Below are 22,192 nucleotides of genomic sequence, written 5' to 3'. Positions count from 1 at the left end.
GCTGTCAACGGGGTGTTGAAGTCCCCAGCTATGATTGTATTGTTGTCGATTTCTCCTTGGAAGTCCTCCAGAAGATTTTTAATATATTTTGGTGCTCCTATATTGGGTGCATATATGTTTATCAAGGTTATATCTTCCTGTTGGATAGATCCTTTCAATATTATGTAGTGGCCGTCTTTGTCTCTAGTTATGGTCTTCATTTTGAAATCTATTTTATCAGATATGAGAATTGCTACCCCAGCTTTTTTTTGCTTTCCATTTGCTTGGAAAATTTTTTTCCATCCCTTCACTTTCAACCTATGTGAGTCTTTTGTTGAGAGATGGGTCTCTTGTAAACAACATATAGATGAGTCATGCTTTCTTATCCAATCAGCTACTCTGTGTCTCTTTATGGGAGCATTCAGTCCATTTACGTTTAAGGTGATTACTGATATGTACTTATTTATTGCCATTTTTGTTTAGTGTGGTTCTATTTTTGTTCCCATTTCTACTGCTAATTACAGCAGTCCTTTTAACATTTCTTGCAGTGCTGGTTTGGTGCTAATGTATTCCCTTAGCTTTTTTTTGTCTGGGAAGCTCTTTATTTGATCTTCTATTTTGAATGATAGCCTTGCTGGGTAGAGTAGTCTTGGATTCAGATTCTTGTTTTTCATGACTTTGATTACTTCATGCCATTCCCTTCTGGCCTGTAGTGTTTCTTGTGAGAAGTCAGCTGAGAGCCTTATGGGGTTCCCTTTGTAGGTAACCTGTTGCTTATCTCTTGCTGCTTTTAGGATTCTCTCTTTGTCTTTAATTTGTGGCATTTTAATTACTATGTGTCTTGGTGTGGGCCTGTTTGGGTTCTTCTTACTTGGGACTCTCTGTGCTTCTTGAACTTGAATGCCTTCTTCCTTCACCAAATTAGGGAAGTTTTCTCTCACTATTTTTTTGAATATATTCTCTATCCCTTGCTCCTTTTCTTCTTCTTCGGGGACTCCTATGATGCGAATATTATTACGTTTCCAGTTGTCCCATAGTTCTCTTAAGCTGTCTTCCTGTTTTTTAATAGTTTTTTCCTTTTGTTTTTCTGATTGGTTGATTTTTTCTACCCTGTCTTCTAATTCGCTGATCCGGTCCTCAGCTTCCCCTACTCTGCTTTTTAAACCTTCCAATGTGTTTTTCATTTCGGATATGTCATTTTTTATCTCTTCTTGTTGGTTTTTAATTTCCATTTGGCTTATTTTCAGTGTCTCTATGTCCTTACTCATGCTGTTCAGCTTCCTCAAGATCATGGCTCTGAATTCTAGCTCTGTTAACATGCCTAATTGCTCCACATTGATCTCATCTTCGGTGGAGGTGGTTTGCTCTTTCATTTGGCTTCTGTTTCTGTGTTTCACCATTTTAGCTATCACTCTGGGCTTTGGAGCCTGTCAAGTTCTCCCTGTGGGTGTTGGTGTTCTGCTGTTTGTGGCTCCCTCTCCTGTGTTTAGATGAGCGAGGGAGGACCCGCGTTGAACACCACTGTCAAGTCTTACTTTCCTGGTTAAAGCTGCCAGCCCAGGAAACGTACTGTTATCCTCTAGCTTTTTGCCTGGAAGCTAGCAGTCTAGGTTAATTGATGAGTTTTGGGTTGTCAGTTGATTGAAAAACTCCCTCTGGTGCTCAGCCAAGGGGCTTTCACGAGGGTGGGGCAGATGCTGGTCCTTAGTGAGCCTCAATTAACACTTCAATGGCCCACAGGGTGGGGTTGGATCTCCGAGGGAGGGGCTGCTGCCTCTCTCAGAGCCCTGGGAAGAAGCAATGTGGCCACCGTCCTGAGTGGCTGCACTCAGCCAAAGCTCCGAGAGCCCTCCAAACCCCGAGTGTCCCGACACAGTTCCAGTCCAGTCTGCCCTCCCTCTGCCGGAGCCCAAGGTGAGTGGCTGTGGCTGTTTTAGCCTCAGTCCCGGCTGCGCTGCGGGGCCGCCTGGGAGTGTGACCCGCGGGCGCCGCTTATAGCTAAGGCCGCTGCCGAGCTGCCGACCGTTCGCTCCCAGCCCCGTCTCGCGCCTTCGCAAGCCTACCGGGATGGAGTCGGTGTCCCTCGTTGTATGGTCCTCGCAAGCTGCTTTTCTGTTGGTTTTTCCCGTCGATTTGTCTGTGTTATAGTTGTAATTCCAGTTTGGTTCTGGGAGACGGTCTGTGTAGCTCTGTTCACTCCGCCGCCATTTTTCGGTCTCCTGAAATCTGATTTTTTGAAGACATATTTCATCATAAAGGAATCCAGAGGCCTCATTAATAGGAAGCACGTGTCCTGGACAGATACACCTTCCCAAAGGCAACAACTGTGACCTTAACAGCACCGTATACTCTCTGAGAGTCATAATAAGGCAGAAAGATACTAAGTGAAATGTGGATGAATTAAGTCATTGAGAGTAGGTGAAAAGAAGTTGAAAAAATAAGAGGCTCTTCATAAAGTCTTTTCTGAAATTTATGACCAAGAGATGATAACTCATCTTTACAGCAACTTGTTTTAATAGATTATTAAGAAGAAATTGCCTTCAATAGCTAAAAGCCCAGATAGGCTTCTGTTAAAATCCCCCACTGTGCATTCATTGCTGTGGATGGTTTCCTGTCAGAAGACTGTATGAATTAGCAGCTTGATGTTTTAAGACTGGGTTAAGTGGTCTGTTTCAGACAGGGAAGAATTTATGGCATGGAATACAAATACTTAAGTAATCATAAAAGTATTTCATTTTCTGAAGCTGATTTTACATTAACACTTGGCCCATCATATAGCTCATCGTGTCTTCCCTTGTAATCAGGAGGAAATGTGTTCTTTATCACAGAAAAGCACAGGGAAGTTTGTAATCTTTTTCACCAAAAGAATCTTGTAATAGGACGGGGAAGGAGGTTAAGAAAACAATAGATGTGTAAATGTCATTGGAGGGTATACATCTGTAAACCATTCCCTTCTGAAATGTTGGAAAGATTGCAGTATAAATAGTGCTCCATCACATGTTTTCCTTTTGTCTAGTTCTTCTGTTGTCTGGAGTCTCGTGAGATGAAATGCACACCCCGAAACAGCATCCCCTATGAACCACAGTGGGAGGATATTACACTATTTTGTGGCCTCGCTTGCTCTGTTTTAGCCCCTGGTATTTTCTTCTGCGGGTGCCAGGTCTGGTTCAGGGATGAAGCTCCAAGTTAAAACCAAATCAATTGCATACACAGGTGGTTAGGCTAGAAAGTGTTTGAATCTAAAAACCAGAAGAATGCCTTTCATTAGAATGCTTCCAGAAAGTAGTAGGAAAAATCTTCAGGGAGAAATGATGCCAGCATAAACAGTCGTGGGCTGCTTCAGACGCAATTGACCCTTTCACTGCTCACTCCTTCTACGTATTTCTTTTGCTGCTTTTTAGGTTTAGCACAGAGCAGAAGAAGTGGAGTAATTTGAGTGCAAAGGAGGGGAAGTTAGGCTGTGTAGGCATGAAAATTAAAGGTGGCAAATGTTAGCTCCATGTTCAAAATAAAATATATATAACATATACACACATTATACATATATAAACAATGATAGGGCCCCATGATTAATGGCTCTTTGAGTTAGGCAGGTTCCCCAAACCTCTGAATTTGAGACTATTGGGCCCTGGCCAGTGTGGCTCAGTTGGTTAGTGTTGACCCATACACCAAAGGGTCGTGGGTTCAATTCCTGGTCAGGGCACATCCCCAGGTTGCAGATTTAATCCCCATTTAGGGTGTGTATTGAAGGCAACTGATCAGTGTTTCTCTCTCACATTGCTGTTTCTCTCTCTCTCTCTCTCTCTCTCTCTCTCTCACTTTCTCTCTCTATGGAATTCAATGGTAACATATTTTTAAAAAGCCGTACATTTACACAATGAAATAATATGTAGCTGTTAGAAAGAAAAGATCTCTTACGCTTTAGATGACATGTAAGAGTCCTGGAGAGTATTACGCTAAGCAAAATAAGCCAGTCAGAGAAAGACAAGTATCATACGATCTCATTTATTTGTGGAATATAATGAACAAAATAAGCTGATGAACAAAATAGATCCAGAGACATGGAATTAGGGAACAGACTGACAAACCTCAGAGGGAAGGGGGGTTGGAGGGTAGAAGAGATAAAGCAAAGAACTGATATGCATATATGTATAACCAAATGGACAGAAACAACAGTGTGGTGAAGGCAGGGAGGGGTGGGAGTGGGGAGGAGGGTATCAGTGGAGGAAAAAGAGGGACATCTGTATACGTTCAACAATAAAGATAGAAAAACCCCCAAAACACAGACAATTGGGAGTGGTATAGCCTGTAAAATACTCAAAAGGCCAGACTTTACCAAAATACGTCAGCTACTACAAATTGGTAGCTTTGTGGGATTGTGAACCCAGGGTTGGCAGGTCTTTTAAAGAAGAAACCTGATATCTGATTCTGTGTGTTATATGTGTAATTTTCTGTGATTTCGTTGCTTAATTTGACTCCGAGACAGCCAGATTGAGATCATATACCTATGAGTGTATTAGAAGCTCTTTAAGGTCTTTATGTCTCACCCACAAGCCCCTGATTGATTAAGAGTTGAACGGGCAGGCTAATCATTGCAGCGATTTAGCATACTTTAGGCTGGAATTTTTGTTTTTCAGTAACACTCCAGTTAGTTATCTTTCTAAAAAGAAGAAATATTTCTTATTTAATAGAAGTAATACTTATATTTATAATTGTATACTTCTTTTTTATTGTTGAAAGTATTACAGATGTCCCCCCTTTCCCCCCAATGACCCCCTCCTCCCCACTCCCACTCACCTCCTGCTTTCCCCAACCTAATGACTTGTGTTCATTGGTTGTACATATATGCATATAAATTCTTTGGTTTAAAACCAAAGTTTTTAAAAAATATTTTTCTTGAAATCCTTCCTATCCTAGACCTCAGAAATTTATCTATGGAAGATGCAATAAAATGCTAGTGGACCTTGTTGTGATAATCCAAGGTGCAGTATAACAACAAGTAAATCTGTAATTATTGTGTTACTCTCGAAGATGATAGTAAATATGCTTCATCCTCAGAAGGACATGGTCACGTTAACTCCCAAGGACTTACTGGGTGAGAACTATCTAGGCTTCCCAGTGCAGGAGAGGCCACCTGTCTCAAGTTGTAATTCTAAGGACCTAATTCCGTTTCTAGCTCTGTCATTAATTCATGGGATTAGTTTATTCACTCTTAATTTTAAATAAAAGAAAGTCTGTTTCACACTTTTTAGACGATCCTGAGTTCCCTGACACATTTACTTAGATTATTATCATATTTGTTTTAAAAGGGATGCCATTTGATTGAAGAATGATTCTATAAGGAGTCAAACTAGGTTTTCTCTAAAAGCATCTTTAATTGCAAAGTCTAGGGTAAAAATTTTATTCTAACTTGACCAAGCATTAACCATTACCTGAATTGGATTTTTAGTCTTTCTATTCAGCCTTGTAGATAAACATCAAGGCAGCCAGTGTGCTGATTTATCTGCTTTATCAGAATTTTCCTTCTTACTCCTGCTTTACCTAAAAGTATTTTGACAATTCTTTATTTTGTGGAATGTTTCCTGACATTTATTTAGAGGTCACCAAGAATATGTATGCGAATGGAAAAAACTAATTGGCACATATGGAGAGTGGAAAAGATAACTAGCTAAAATTCAAGACGATTTCCCATTTGGAAAGATCAACTCTGCTATCAAATAGACTTGGTCACATACTTCTGGTTGGTTCCTGCTGACTTGTTGTTGTTTATGTTTAAGGAAGTATTAGAAGCGCTAACAAATTAGCTAGAAGACCAGTGGTCAGAGGCCTCAGATTTCCATTATCTATGACTGTTTACCAAGTACATGCTGTATGCAAGGCTCAGTGGAGAATGTGGCTCAGGTAGGAGCCATTGGCATTGGTCTTGAAGCTCTGAAACTAGAGGGGGGTAGAAGCAGCGTGCACCAAATTCAGTCATGATAGGAAGGGCTGCTAGTGCTCTGGCAGCTGTGAAGGCCAGAGGGAACTTTGTGATGGAGATAAAGGCTTTTGGAGATGACTGGGGAGGTGAATGTAGTGAATCATGGGGGAGGAGCAGACATAATGAGCAGTACTTCTCAGACTGCAGAACAGCCTGTCAGCCAGCGTCCCTCTGTTGGACAACTATATGACCTATGTTGCCTCCAGCTCCAGCCACAGCTGATCTGTTTCCCTTCCCTGGGTTCACTCCTGCACCCTATGGGAACTGTTGCTATTCTTTGCTGCTAAAAGTCTACCCTCCATGTCATAAACATATTTGTCTTTGCAGAATCCTCCTGAAAAGAATACCAGAGGAATCCTTGAAATGGAATAGGAATCACAAAAGGGGTATGACATGAAGACTTTGTGAAAGAAATGTGTGTGGCTGTGTTTGTGTGTGTGTGTGTGTGTGTGTGTGTGTGAGAGAGAGAGAGAGAGAGAGAGAGAGAGAGAGAGAATATGAATGAAAATAATTTTGCAGTTCTGGAGCCAATGCTTGCCACCATTTTACTCACTTGGAAACCTCAGATCTTTTCTGGAGGAGAGAAGTTTATCTAGTGCAAACAGGACAGCCTGGGTTCAAATACGTTTCCTTACTTACTAGATGTGTGACCTCGGGCAAGATAATTAAGTTCTCTAGGTCTCATGTCAAAATATAACTCAGAAAAAAAAATTTATTAATTTGTTTTTGTTACAGATTTTTCTCATTTTTCCCTCATTGATATCCTCCTCCCCTCCCCGCCGCCTCATCCCCTTGTGTTGTCTATGTCCATTGGTCATGCATACATGCATGTAAGTTCTGTGGTTTATCTCTTCCCCCCGAGCCCCACCTCCTCTGAAGCTTGTCAGTCTGTACCTCACCTCTATGTCTCTGGGTTAATTTTGTTCAGCAGTTTGTTTAGTTTATTATATTCTACAAATAAGTGAAATCATGTGATATTTGTCTTTCTCTGCTTGGCTTGTTTGACTTAGCATAATACTCTCCAGGTCCTTCCATGCCATCTCAAAGGATAAGAGATCTTTATTTCTTACAGCTGCATAGTATTCCATTGTGTACATGTACCACTGCTTTTTTATCCATTCATCTACTGATGGACATTTGAGCTGTTTCCAGATCTTAGCTATTGCAAATAGCGCTGCTACGAACATGGGGGTACATATATTCTTTCTGATTGGTGTTTCAGGCTTCTTAGGGTATATTCTTAGAAGTGGGATCACTGGGTCAAATGGCAGCTCAATTTTTAATTTTTTTGAGGTAACACCATATTGTTTTCCACAGTGGCTGCACCAGTCTGCATTCCCACCAGCAGTGTACTAGAGTCCCCTTTTCTCCACACCCTCGCCAACACTTGTTGTTTGATAACTCAGAAAATTTTAATTGTTGGCATGTAAGTGTACTCATAAGGGAAAATAATTAATATATGGTCATCAATGAAACATGGAAAATAAAAGTATTATAAGAGAAAGAAGAGAGAGGGGAAAGGAAAAATTAGACAGTCTGATAACAGTAAATCTTGCTTTAACGTTTTTGTTGATATCATCACAGTGACTATTTGGCAGCCAGCAAAGGGACCACTGTGGTCATGGGTTGTATGTCCTTGAGCAGTCTGTCCAGGTTCATCGATAGCTACAGTTTCAGTACTTGATGTATTCTCAATACTCATGCCATATCCAAAACACCCTTGAGGGTTAAAGTCATACAGGATGGACCATTTCTTTTGTCTGTCTTTCTGTTACTACTTTTTGTTAGACCATGTTTTTCATCATGATTCCTTGCTCAATTTTCTCACCTCAAGTGAAGTTAATAATATCATGTCATTAGGTTTTTATGAGAGTTAAATGACATATTGCATGATAAGTTCTGAAAATAATATTTGGCTCAAAATAAGCATCCAGTAAATGCTATTTTATCATCACCTCCATCATTGTCATCCATATTACTAATGATAGACCCAGGTTTATAGAGCATAAAGGAATTATTTTAATTTTTCAAACCCTAGAAAACATTTTGATATAGTGTCCATATTTTGGCTCAGGAAACATAAGCACCTGCCTGCTGTATCCTTCCCATGAAAGTCTAAACAAAAGAACATTAGGAAGAGAATCCCAAGTTCATCAAACCTCTTTAATAAAAGCACTGTTAGCTCAAGAAGCACATTTTAAATAATTAAAATCTTCTGGTCTTTAAAATGAACTCTTCATGGATCTAGCTCTAAATTCTATTCTCCTCTTTCTCCTCTACAATGGTGAGAGATGTTTTAAAAAAAACATGTCAGAAAGAGTCAAGTTTCTAAAGGAAGAACAGACTGTTTACGCATCATCTAAAAAGTGTACAGCAGAATCCCCAACCAGTCACTCAAGAATGAAATTCCTTATCATGAGCAAGGAGCTCTAACTTTTCTCTATCCTTCACCCCCAAATGAGATGGCTCTTACCTTCCAACATTATTGCTAATCTCTCCAGTAGAACAGGTGGTCTACCTGTGGCTGAAAGCCTTCACCACATCACAGGAAAAAATAGCCCTGGAGTATTGCTTCTTTCTTTGTTGCCACTTACTTTATTAGATTCAGTAGAAAAGAACTGACAAAATAGGTTTGAAAGACTAATATGATACAAATACACTTTCCCTTTCAAACCCCTTATTTCTATGTTGTTTTGTTTTTGGTTTCTGTCTTTGTCTGAAGACTTTTGAAAAAGTTATTGCTCTTTTCCTAAAAGAATGAAATTCTGTTAAATTTTCCAAATTTACCCTATTTCTTTCTTTTCCTTTCTTTCCTCTCCTATCCCTCCCTTCCCTTTCCCCTTTTTCTCTCTCTCTCTCTCTTAACTTGATTCTAGAGGCGAACATTTAAAAAGGATTGACTCCACTATTTCTAATGAATAGTTATGGCAAATGTCTTTCCTTCCTTGGGCACAATTCAGAGTTTCATTTACACTGCTAATTACCCTGGGACTCTGCTTCTAACTTCTTCTGGAGAAAAGCATGCAAAGGGGCTTTTGTTTGATCTTCAGTGCTGCTTATCTGAGAATTCTCCAGCAGTACAGAAGGGAAAGTGCTCACTGAAACAAGACAGATAGCACTGATTCAGTTCCAGGGGCATGCATAAGAAAGTCATAGGTACCAGTCAGACTGTATGGTTAACATTCATAGAAAACTGACTATCTGTGAGGCAAAATACAAATATATGTGCATTAATTTGTTTAAAACTCATATTAACTCAATGTTAAAGATCAGAAATTTTATACCTAGAGATTTTAAATATTTTTCTAAGAAGTTAATCTATAAGTTTATGCTCTTTATTTTTTATTTCTTAATCCTTACCTGAAGATATTTTTCCATTGATTTTCAGATAGAGTGGGAGGGGAGGAGGGAGGGAGGGAAGGAGGGAGGGAGGGAGAGAGAGACAGAGAGAGAGAGAGAGAGAGACAGAGAGAGGGAGAGAGGGAGAGAGAGAGGGGGGGAGAGAGAGAGAGAGAGAGAGAGAAATATTGATGTGAGAGTGGGGATAGAGGTATGTGCCATTGATTAGTAATCAAACCCACAATTCTTTGGCCTACTCTCAACCACTGAGCCAAACAGACCATGGTGCTGCTGTTTGATATATTGCCTTTTGTATATTGCTTTTGTTTTTTTAAGTTACCAATGTAGTCATAACTTGAGGAAACATTTAAAGAATGATTTAATTGGCAATCAACACAACCTGAATATATTTTTATTAACTACAATTCTGGGTATTTTGTCATCTCAAGTTCCTAATTAGAAGCTTCTGAGTCATTTAGTAAAGCTGGTGAGATAAACTGTTTCTAGGTACTCATTGAGGTTGGAATGATCCTGATCATTTCTTCTTTTTCTTCTTCCTTGTCTTCAGAAAAGATGCAGTAAAATGCTTATTTGCCAGCCCATTTTTACAATTATTTTATCAGCTAAGAAAACTCTATTCCTTCACAAAATTTAATCCTTTTGGAATTTTTGGGCTCCTTCTTGATCTTTAAATTACCATTTTACTTACTCCATCCTGGCCTAGCATTATCTTTAAAAATCATAGGGTGGAGAAGACACCAGTCTTTAGTAATGGAAACCTGCGTTGCCTTCGTTTTGTTATTTCTAATCTTTTGAACAAAATCACAGGGGCTCAGTTTGCATAAGTGTTGATGAGACCTGGTGCCACTTACTCTGCTGACCTCACAAGGTGATTGTGAGAATTAAATGTTCTGAACTATGTGCTTTGGGGAAAAGTGCAAAGAGCTTTTCAGTACAGTGATTTTACTTCAGTAGGGAGTCCCTCTGCAGACTTTCAACAGCTTTCACTTTTCTAAGGCCATATGTTTAGGATGGGACCAGCAGAGTTGACAAGGCTCACTTTCACTTAAGAACATATTTACTCCATTCAAAGTCATGAAAAGAAGCGCCACCTCAGACCCAAATCAGAAATTAATGAGTATGATTTATGAGGGAGTTTCTTGGTTGATTGTTCTGTGAAAACTACCAGGGTAATAGTTGGAACAACAGCTGCAAGTGGGAAGGATTTTTTTTTTTATCACAAATAGTCAATATTGTTTTGATTTAAGAACATGGCAGACATAAATCTGGGCATTACAAGTTCAGAAGTAAGTTGACATTACTTACAGACATACCTTACATTGCTCTCTGTGTATGCTGAAAGCAAACCCTAGACCTTCATTAATCCAGATGAGCTTAGCAAAACAACTGATGTCTGACCTGAATTTCTGCCCTTTGATGATTGAAGGCAGACACATTGATGTGTGTTGTTGTGTAAGCCACACAGAAAAATGACACTATAAATCCCAAGCAGTAAAATATATTGCAAAAGAAATAGATCATGGAGGAAAGACAGATTACAAATGCAATGCATTTCCCCCATAATTTATAAAATATCATGTTGCCCTGATGTTTTAGTGTTTTAGATGTAACTGGCATCATGCTAAAAAAACACACCAAATAACCTGTTGCCTTTATATAATATGCTAAATCTAAAGAGACATGGACTCTGTAATTTTGAAGGGCATTTGTATGTATTGCACTAATGCACTTGTGTTTTAAGAAATAAAAATATTCTGAGCCAATGAGGGTGGGTACATTACTTTTGCAGCTCTGTAAGTGGAATGAGGCAACTTATTCTCCAAATGGACTGCTCCCAGCTGCTTTGCTCTGCTCTGGATCAGTCTCCTTTCAAGCTCCAGATGCTGAGAGAACTTCTTTTACTGGGTTGTTTGCCAACACCTGAAGTTTAAGCATGCAAAAGACAGAACTGTCACTTCTTCTACTCTGCTCTGTCTTCATAGCTAAACATAAACAATAATGGAAACCCAACAATGTGTCAGGCTCTCTGTTTTAGTGCATATTATAGTGCCTGCCATGTGTAATAGAAGGAAATGTGTTGGGATCAGATGTACTCCGTTTGACTTCCCTGACAATTACTGGTGTGGCCATGTTCCCTTCCTTCAGACTGTCTTCCTCCTACTCCTTAATCAACAGTGGCAGTTATCATTTCTATTTTCAGGAGGCATGCAAGCTAGAGGGGAGAAACAAAGCATGCAAATAACTGTAACACAGAATTTTCATGATGCTATAAGAGATGCACAAAGATCTAGAGGAAATTGAAGAAAACAAGATGGATTCCCCTGTGGGTAAGGGATTGGATTAAGAAGAACTTTATTGAGATGACCATGTTCAAGCCGGAATGAGACAGATAATGACAGATGAGAGTTTCTGACTGGTGAATGTGGATGGGAGGACATTTCAAGTTGACTGATAGATTCCGCAATATTTGGAAGGAAAGAAGATGCTTTGTTTGTTTTGCCAATGTGGAGTTCTACCACATAGCTGTAATATAGGATATTGCTACTCAAAGTGTGGTCCACAGGCCAGAAGCCTCAGAGTGACTCCAGTCTCACTAAATGAGAATCTGCATTTTAGCAACGTTCTCAGGTGATTCATATATGCATGGAGGTTTGAGAAGCACTGGTTTAGTGTGCACAAACAGAATATACAAATGGCTAAGAGACATATGAAGAAATGCTGAACATCACTTACCATCAGAGAGATGCAAATTAAAACAACAATGAGGTATCACCTCACACCTGTCAGCATGCCCGCCATCAAAAAATCATCAAACAAGTATTGGCGAGGGTGTGGAGAAAAGGGGACTCTAGTACACTGCTGGTGGGAATGCAGACTGGTATAGCCACTATGGAAAACACTATGGTGTTACCTCAAAATATTAAAAATTGAACTTCCATTTGACCTAGTGATCCCACTTCTAGGAATATACCCTAAGAAGCCTGAAACACCAATCAGAAAGAATATATGTACCCCCCATGTTCATAGCAGCACTATTTACAATAGCTAAGACCTGGAAACAGCCCAAGTGTCCAATAGTAGACGAATGGATAAAAAAGCAGTGGTACATATACACAGTGGAGTACTATGCAGCTGTAAGAAAGAAAGATCTCTTATTCTTTGAGATGACATGGAGGGACCTGGAAAGTATTATTCTAAGTGAAACAAGTCAAACAGAGAAAGACAAGTTTCATATGTTCTTACTTATTTGTGGAATATAATGAACAAAACAGTCTGAGGAATGGGGTAGTCCCAGAGACGTGGAAGTGGGGTACAGACTGGCAATCCTCAGAAGAGGGGGTGGTGGGGGAGAGATAAGCCACAGAACTTATATGTATGTAAACATTAACAATGGACATGGACAACAAAGCTGGGGACAGGGTGGGGAGGGAGGAGGAGGGGGGAATCAGTGGGGGAAAAAGGAGAAAAATCTGTAACAAAAATAAATTAATTAATTAAAAAAATAAAGTGTATCGTCAAATATAAGATCATACAAAATATAAAATGCTGAGTTATAAGAATCATTAGGAGTTGTCTATTTGACATTTGGTTTAAGAAATTACTTAAAAAATAGTTGATTTTGAAAACTTGATTTTTTTTCTAACACCAATGTAGAAATTTTTTCACTACATCCTATTGACAGCCTTGAAGACCAGATTCAAGGTTTTAACATGATGAATTAGGGAGCAGAGGACAGTTGAAAAATTCTGATTATATGAGTGGGAGAAAAGTAACTGGAATTTAGGAAGATAAATCTGGTGGTAAAGTACAAAATAAAGTGAAGGAGAAAGAACCTAAGCTAGGAGGATATTTAAATAGTCCTGGAGAGAGTCACACGGAGAGTGAGAGGTAGAAAAATGTGAAATACTTGGAAGGTGAAATTTTTTGTGGTAAAGTTCATGGATATATATGACTCTCCCTTGCCTCTCTCCTTGCTCCAATCCATCATGTAAAAAACACCACAATATTTCTCAAATAGCAGTTCTACCAACCCACTTTTCCCTTCAGAATATGTAATGGCTTCTTATGGCCAAAAAATTGTCAACCTATCTACCATGCTTTATATTCAACCCACTAACCACTGCCTCCATGACAGTATCTCCACCTGGAGCATCTATGTTGTTGTTCACTGATTAACTAATTCTAACTTTGCAGTCCTTCATTCACTCACCCTGTAATCCATTTATATTGCACATGTTTAATTGATCTTATTGTGTGTGCTAGGCTCTCTGCTATGATGATCCATATGATACACTCTTCTTCATGGAACTAAAATTTAGCAGTGATAGAGGTTCTACTACATAGGGGTATACAGCTGGATGTGCAAGATAGATGAGAGATGTGGTCCTTGACCTTAGATGGGCTCATGTTATTCTTAGATATGCTCACAATGGAAATGGCAGGCCCAGTGATTAAATGACATTGTATATCATGGTCTGTTACTTGTGGGTTTTGTTAACCTGCTGCTGCTAACATATAGAGATTCATTATGGGGATGAGAGTATCTTTCTCTGTATTCATACCTACAAGTTCTATTCAAAGAGTTAAAATGATAAGATACATTTAGTACCAATGTCAAGAAACATCAACTTTGCTCCAATGAGTGATAGAAATGCAAGATAACCTTTGTAATTGTGTGTGTGTGTGTGTGTGTGTGTGTGTGTGTGTGAACTCCCTTAGAAATTACTGGTAAAACTGCCAGACTTTAAATTGTTATTATTATTTTTTGGATAAGAGTATTCATAGAAGAAATAGATCCCACTTCAGAAGGACTTCATTCGTACTGTTTATCTGAAGTGAGAGTCCTTAAGCTGTAGGTATCGAAGAACTGTGATTAACCATGTACGTTAGAGTAGAAATCATGCCCCATTCAACAATATGCGGCTTTTGTAAAAAATGGACCCGTTTTCTCATAAAGACCAAATATTAATGATACTTTCTAATTTTCCTCAGATTGTTTCACGTGTCCATGTTGTATATCACCCTTACAGGAACTGAGGAAATTCTTGCTAATGAGCAGTAAAGCATGGTATAAACCAGTGGTATAGACATGTGATAATTTTCAAAAGAACAAAACTTAGTTCTATGACTTGCAAGTCTATTTAGTTAAATCATAGGAAACCCCCCAAACATTTATACTTGAGTGGAAGAACTTGTCTCTTTATAGATGCAGAAGTTGTAAAGGAAAGCATTCATTTCTGTGTCAGTTCTGAAGAAATCTCATTGAAACCTGTGAAATGTGATAACTTAGTGCTCTTTGAAAGTCCTGTTAGGAGATATTCCTACTCCTCTGAATTTAGTACCAGTCGTGTTGTTGAGAGAATAAATGCTATTTTGGGATGTTTTAATTTGAGCACAGCTGGTTATCTAGGCTGTCTCTTTTAAGTTCAAGAAGTTCCGTATTATGCTTTGACCTTTTTGGATAGAGAATAATGAAGAATCAGCATACTCTAGACTACACCCAATTCTGCAAATGACTTTAGAGGCATAGAAGAATGACTATAGGGCATGACCTTGGGGACTGGATGTGTGTGATAAGAAATGTCCAAGTGTGGAATCTTTCTGAATGTGTGTAGAGGGACAGAGAGATGCTACTTAGAGAGATGTGATATGTGGAAGGGGAGAGCTATGTATATTTTTAGAGCTATTCTTTCATTTCTTGTATTTTTAATACATTTACTGAAGGACATTTTCAGTCCATGACTTCATTTAGTTTCCAGAGACTTGATTTCCTCTTTAATTTTTTTCCCTAAGTGAGGCTGAATAGTCCCCCAAATTAATCTATTTTTTTTTCTTTTGAATTTCTAAGTTTTCAATAGCACAGCTAGATAAATAATTTTTAGGTAAAAAGAGTTTAGCATCATGGTTCTCAGATAATGTGTTTCCAAAATATATGGGTACATATTAGGGGAAAAGACAAAATAATGAGAGATATTTTTGTCTTCTAAATAAATCTCTCTTTTCCAATGAGAGAAATAAAAGAAAGACAACATTTTAAAGATTTTTTTTTTCTCCCATAAATTGCCTTTTCTTTAGAGGAATCAATATTGCCTTCTATATGTTTTTTTTTTAAATTAAAAAGAAGACATCACAAAAGCAAACACAAAGGAAAAACCCCAAAAGTCATGTGTTTCCTTCCTTTATTTTGGACAATAGCAGCTATGAACTGAGACATATATTTACTTACTAACTGGTTATACTGCCCAGGTAGAACATGAAGGGGTTGAGCAAGTACTCTGGAAGGAAACAGTCACATTGAGACACAAAGCAAGGGAAACTCAGAGAAGGCAGTTTATTAAGTGGACTGGACCCTCTGGGAGTGTCATGATAATGGTACCCAATGCTGCTGATTTCTGTTTTTGTTACAAGTAATAATAACAGCAGTAATAATTATATACTACCCTTTGTTTAAAAAGGTTGAGGAGAGAGGTCTTCAAGTCATTGTCACAATGTTCACAGCAGCTCCAGAGGAAGGTTGCTAAACTCACTTTACAAAGGGGGAAATCTAGGTTGACATACTTGAAGAGACTTTCCCTAGGTCACAGAGCAGGATCAGAGTTTATGATTGGGTCATATATGAATCCTATCCCTTTTGCCACTACTGTTGGGTAACCCCATCAGTTCAACAAAAACTAATGTGGGGGAAGCTATAAAGATCATCTTAACATTTGCTTTACTGAACTCTAAGATTTATTTATGTCTGTTACATTATTGTCATTAATTTTATCATGGAAAGTAATAGAACGTTTAAATTTTTTTTACTTATAATCAGATATTACATGTTTGCAACCCTTTCTTTCACTTTGAACTATTTCCCCCAACCCCAAGATGTAGTGTTTAACTATGAGACAAGGGGCTTTGGAATGCAGAGCTGGGGATTGTGAGTGAGGCTCTTGAATTTATTATACATAACCCTAGATAAATGACCTAACTTCTCCAAACCTTAGTTGTCTCATTTGTGAAATATAAATTGATTATATGAAAAATGATCAGCATAGCATCCTGCTCATTATAGGTGCTCAGTAAAGGTAGCTCCCATCTTCATCCTCCTCCTGCTCATCATCATTAATAGAATTAAAATAGGGCAGCCCGGCTGGTGTGGCTCAGTGGTTGAGTGTTGACCCATGCACCAAGAGGTCGCTGGTTTGATTCCTAGTTAGGGCACATGCCCAGGTTGTGGGCCTGATTCCCAGTGGGGGGTATGTGGGAGGCAGCCAATCAATGTCATCTCTCATCGATGTTTTTATCTCTCTCTCCCTCTCCCTTCCTCTTTCTCTAAAATCAATAAGGGGAAAAAAGGGGGTTAATTTGTTAACTTAGATTTCAGGCTAACTTAGCCCATGGCAAAGAATTTCACAGTCAAGAAGTATGGGAAATTTGAGAGTACACAAATGTTTTCACTTTTTAAAAAAATTTATTTTTATTTTTCAATTACAGTTGATATATAATATTATATTAGTTTCTGGTATACAACCCAATAATTAGACATTGATATAACTTATGAAGTGATCAACCTGATACATCTAGTACCAGTTTGACACCATACATTGATATTACAAACTTATTCACTATATTCCTTATGCTGTACTTGACACTCCCATAAATGTATGCTTCCTAAACCTTCACCTTTTTCACCCATCCTAACACCCCTCTCATCTGGCAACTGACAAAATGTTCTCTGTATTTATTAGTCTGTTTCTGTTCTGCTTGATTTTTTATTTTGTTTTTTAGATTCCACATATAAGTGAATATTTCCGGCATTTGTTTTTCTCTGTCTGACTTATTTCACTCAGCACAATACCCTATAGGTCCAAGTATATTGCAGAGGGCAAGATTTCATTATTTTTTTATGGTTGTCATATTTTATTGTATATATGTACCACTTCATCCATTCATCTATTAATGAATACTTAGGTTGCTCCATATCTTGACTATTGTAAATAATGCATATGTCTTCTTGATTTAGTGTTTTGGGTTTATTTAGATAAATTCCCAGAAGTGGAATTGCTGGGTCCTTCTGTCTCTTTTGTTATAAGCCTTTGTTTTAAAGTCTATTTTGTCTGGTATAAGTACTACTAACACAGCTTTCTTCTTCTTTTTTTTTCTTTCATTTTCATGAAATATTTTTTACCATCCCTTTACTTTCAGTTTGTGGGTGTCTTTCAATTTGAAGTGAGTCTCTTGTAGACAACATATGTAAGGGTCATTTTGTTTTGTTTTGTTTTTTATTCATTCAGCCACTGTATGTTTTCATTGGAGCATTTAAAGCTTTTGCATTTAAAGTATTTATTGATGGATATGTATTGCTATTTTATTATTCATATTTTGATCTTTTTTTCTTCTTCTTCTTTAAGAAGATCCTTTAAAATTTCATATAAAACTGCTTTGATGGTGATGAACTCCTTTAGTCTTTTCTTATCTGGACAGATCTTTATCTGTCTTTCAATACTAAATGATAGCTTTGCTGAATAGCGTAATCTTGGTTGTAGGTCCCTGCTTTTCATCACTTTGAATATTTCTTGCCAATCCCTTTTGACTTGCAAAGTTCCTGTTGAGAAATCATCTGGTCTTATGGGAACTCCCTTGTAGGTAACTAACTGCTTTTCTCTTGCTGCTTTTAAGATTCTCTCTGTCTTTACCATTTGCATTTTAATTATGATGTGTCTTGGTGTGGGCCTCTTTGGGTTCATCTTGTTTGGGACTCTGTGCTTTCTGGACTTGTATGTCTATTTCCTTCACCAGGTTAGGGAAGTTTTCTGTCACTATTTTTTTCAAATAGGTTTACAAGTCCTTGCTCTCTCTCTTCTTCTGGCACCCCCATGATGTGAATGTTGTTATGCTTAAAGTTGTCTCAGAGGTTTCTTAAATTATCCTTATTTTAAAAAAAAATGTTTTTTTGCTATTTTGATTGGGTATTTTATGCTACTTTGTCTTCCAAATCACTGAGTTGATCTACTTCATCTACTCTACTATTTATTCCTTCCAGTGTATTCTTCACTTCAGTTATTGTATTCTTCATTTCTGACTGGTTTTTATTATGGTTTTTATGTCCCTTTTTCTGCTATTGAAGTTCTTGTTTAGTTCCTTGAACATCTTTATAACCATTGTTTTGGACTCTGTGTCTGGTAGTTTGCCTGCCTCCATTTCATTTAGTTCTTTTACTGGAAATTTCTCCTGTTTTTTATTTGGGACATGTTTCTTGGTTCTTTCATTTTGGCTGTCTCTCTGTGTTTATTTCTATGTATTAAATAGATATGATATGTCTCCCAGTTTTGGTAGGGTGGCCTTATGTAGTAGGTATCCTGTAGGTTCCAATGGCACAGCTTCCCAGGTTACTCAAGCCAGCATTCCAGGTACATACCTTGTATGGACTGTGTGCACCCTATTCTTATAGTTGAGCCTTGATTGCTATTGGCACATCAGTGGAAGGGATTGACCTCAAGCTGATTGTTTATGAGGAATAGTCACGACAATAGTGGAGGATCTGCTGTCCAGGAGCCAACCCCACAGAGCAGGATTCTACAGTGGGGCTCTGGTGCCTGCTGAGTTCACCCCTTGACTGTGTTGCTCATGGCAGTAATTGGGTAGTGCTCTTACATGATCTAAAGCTGTCCACTGAGTGTGCTGGCTCTGGAGCCTCCTGGGAGATGCAGACTAAGATCAGTTGTTGCCTGTTCCCTGCCCAGGGCCACCCAGCATGAGCTACAGAGTGATCCTTCAATGACTGCTGCTTGTCCTGAGCTTCGAGGTGCCCAGGCAAGAATCAAAGCCATCTGCTGCTAGTGCCGGACCTGTGACCACATAGCAAAAGGTAGTACAGTGCACTTGTAGGACAGATGCTGTTTGTTTGGGGTTTGTGGACTTTTGAGACATTTGGAGAAAGTCCCCAGCATGAACCAAGACAGGTTATTTGTACAGAAAAGCACTGGAAATGGCTTAGGTTGGTTGGCAAGTGGGGTGAGGTGGGATCTCAGGGTGGGGTGAACAGTGTTAGCCAGGTCAATGGAGACTCTGATGTGATGCAACCTGCTGGCTATGTAGGGGAAGGCTCAGCAAAGGAACAATGGCCTGAGGACTTCTATCTGAGAGAAAGCTGCCTCTTTAACTCTTTCCCCAAAGCCAGACAATTCATTTCCTTCCCTATGTCGATGGTGCCTTTCAAACTGGTGCCCCAGCGCTGGAGCTCAGAATGAGTGAGTTAGATTATGTCTGCATGTGGGTCCTTTAAGAAGAATGCCTGAGACTGCAGCTACCCTCCTTCTCACTTAGCTACACTCCCTGCTGTTTTTCACAGCCAGAAGTTATGGGGACTTATCTTCCCAGCACTGGAACCCTGGGCTGGGGGGTCTGGTGTGGACTGAAACCCTTTACTTCTCAGAGGGGGCCTTCAAAGTGGAGATAACATCGACAAGAAATTCTCTGCACTCTACGATGCCATGGACACAGAGCTCATGTCTAGTACCGTGAGACTTGTGGCCCTGAATGACATAAAGGCTAAGCAGGAGAAACTGGAGAAGGAATGGGAGATGCAGCTGGCCAAGAAGGAACAGTTCAAGGAGCTGCAGCTGAAGCTGGAGAAGCTCTGAGAGAAGGAGGCAAGAAAGAGGCCAAGCAGAATTCCTCAGTCTCTTCTTCACTCTGGAGGAAGAGAGTAGATGGGCAAGAGGGAAGGGGGGGGGGGATTGAAAGGGAAGAGATCACCACAAAGAAGAGGAAATTGGGGAAGAACCCAGATGTGGTCACAAGCTCTTCCCCCACCCTGAGGAGGAGGAGGAGAATCGGCTCCTGGAAGAGCTGCACAGCAAGTTTGGGAAGCAAAGCAGGAGAAGATTAAGAACAAGGAGATTAAAATTACTTTCAGTTACTGGGATGGCTCTGGGCCCTGGTGGACAGTCACGATGAAGAAAGGCAAACGCTATGCCGCAAATCCTGCAGAAGGCACTTGAGATCCTGTGCAAAGACTCCCATGAGCTCAGGTACATCAAAGAACACCTAATTATACCCCACTGCCACAACTTCTACGTCATCATCAAGGCAGAGAGAAGAATGGGCCACTCTTGAATTTTGATGATTATGATGATGTGTAGCAGCTCAATGACACCACTGTGGAGAAGGACAAGTCACAGCCAGGCAAGGTGGTGCCATGGAGGTGGTAGTAGAACAAGCACATCTCCCTGGCCGGCTGCTGGGAACCCTATGACTAAAGAAGTGAGAGAGGCACATACATGATCCAGTGAATGCAGAGGTGGAGCAGGCTTGTTCTCTATCTTCAGCTACAGGATTTCTCTTTAGCTAGACTTCAGGCAGTTCTGCATGATGGATGTTCTGTAGTTTAGTTGTAATCTTGCTGTGGTTGTGGGAGGGGACAAGTACCAAATTTACCTATCCACCATATTCACAGGAAACTTAGAAGATATTTTCATTTCTTCTATCTCATTTTCATCCCCAGTCTCCTCTCCTACCACCAACCTCCTTATTTCTGGCCCCAGATACCCTTTCTGTTTCTCTAATACCATCTACTTCCCCTCCATGAATACTGCTCAGATTCTTGCTCTTAAAAAAAAAAAAAAGAACATTCATGGAATCAACCACTAGTTGACTGGATCAGTGATTTCAAACTAAACTCTTCAGGTATGAGAATTCATTATTTAAAATCTTTTTATACATATTTATTTTGGAAATGTTTAAACCTACAGAAAGGGTAAAATTCATCTCTTAAGCTTGCACCAAGATTCACCAAGTTTTAAACTTTTACTGTATTTGATTAAACTCTCTGTCTCTGAGAGTCAATTTTTTTTTTTATGTTAAACTTATTCAGTGGACTTTGATTATATTTTTATTCATTCAAGTTAATGATAATGCTTCCTGAAATACATTTGGGAATAAAGCAAATACTCCATCCTCACAGCCCCCATCTTCCAGGAGTTACAGGTATTCAGAGAGAAAGGAAAACCTCATTGAAGCATTTTATACTAAAGTGTGAATGAAATCTCACCACCTGAGGGAGCATTTGCACTTAATACAATGAGGCTGTTAATCCATTTAAATCTGTAATAGAGGATATGATGTGAGTATACTAGGTGATTATTTGAGGAACAAACTTCTGGTGATGTTTGCCTCCTGCAGTCCAAAATTGTATCCTCTTAACTTTCCCTGCCATGGGATATGCATTTTAATTATACACTAGCATTCCCTGTATTCCTAACTTATCTTTAAAAGTGGCCCTGTGGTCTGGATGTGGCAAATCAAAAACGGGGCACGGGCTTTGAAAATCAGTACTGATCCAGGAAATCCATTTTGTGTGTAGTTCTTGTATCTAAATGTCTAAGTGACATAGTCATCTCTTTGGGATAAATTATGGTTTGGCGAGATAGGCAAATACTTGCAACCACAAATCGCTAATCTAGGTATGGGGAGGGCCTCATGTCTTTTATAAAGCAAAGCATGCCTGTGTTCCCATTCCCCTCAAGCGTTTTGGTTAAATGTGAATCAGAGTTTGGGCTTCCTCTTTGACATGCTGACCTGGGCCTCCCAGCACAGCTGCAAGCTTCTAAAGAGGTTGCAATGAAGTGATCCTACATATCTGATGAACCACAGGATGTCAACAAGACACACCCATTGTCCCACACTTGGCAGGCTCTAAAAAAAGAATGTAGCAAGGAGCTTACAGCAAGCCAAACCAGACCTGACTGTAGTAATAGGCTCTTCCAAATGGGTGTGGCCAAGTGGATCACATTGGCCAAAAACAGGCTCTAGGATAAATCTGTGTTAAAGCAAAGCAGAACAGGGCTGAACTGTCACAAAAAATAAAGGAACCATGGACCCTTTATCCTC

At 39.3% G+C, this 22,192-nt stretch overlaps 1 pseudogene; it reads left to right on the top strand.

The window, feature by feature from the left end:
• The window catches only part of LOC118618518, a 192,370-nt pseudogene extending 171,856 nt beyond the window's left edge, over positions 1 to 20,514 (top strand).
• The last annotated feature ends 1,678 nt before the right edge of the window (positions 20,515 to 22,192 follow it).

This window comes from Molossus molossus, unplaced genomic scaffold (genome assembly GCF_014108415.1).
Source record: "Molossus molossus isolate mMolMol1 unplaced genomic scaffold, mMolMol1.p scaffold_m16_p_6, whole genome shotgun sequence".
Classification (NCBI taxonomy): domain Eukaryota; kingdom Metazoa; phylum Chordata; class Mammalia; order Chiroptera; family Molossidae; genus Molossus; species Molossus molossus.
Note: the sequence above shows the minus strand (reverse complement) of the source record. Positions and strands in the feature narration are given on the sequence as shown.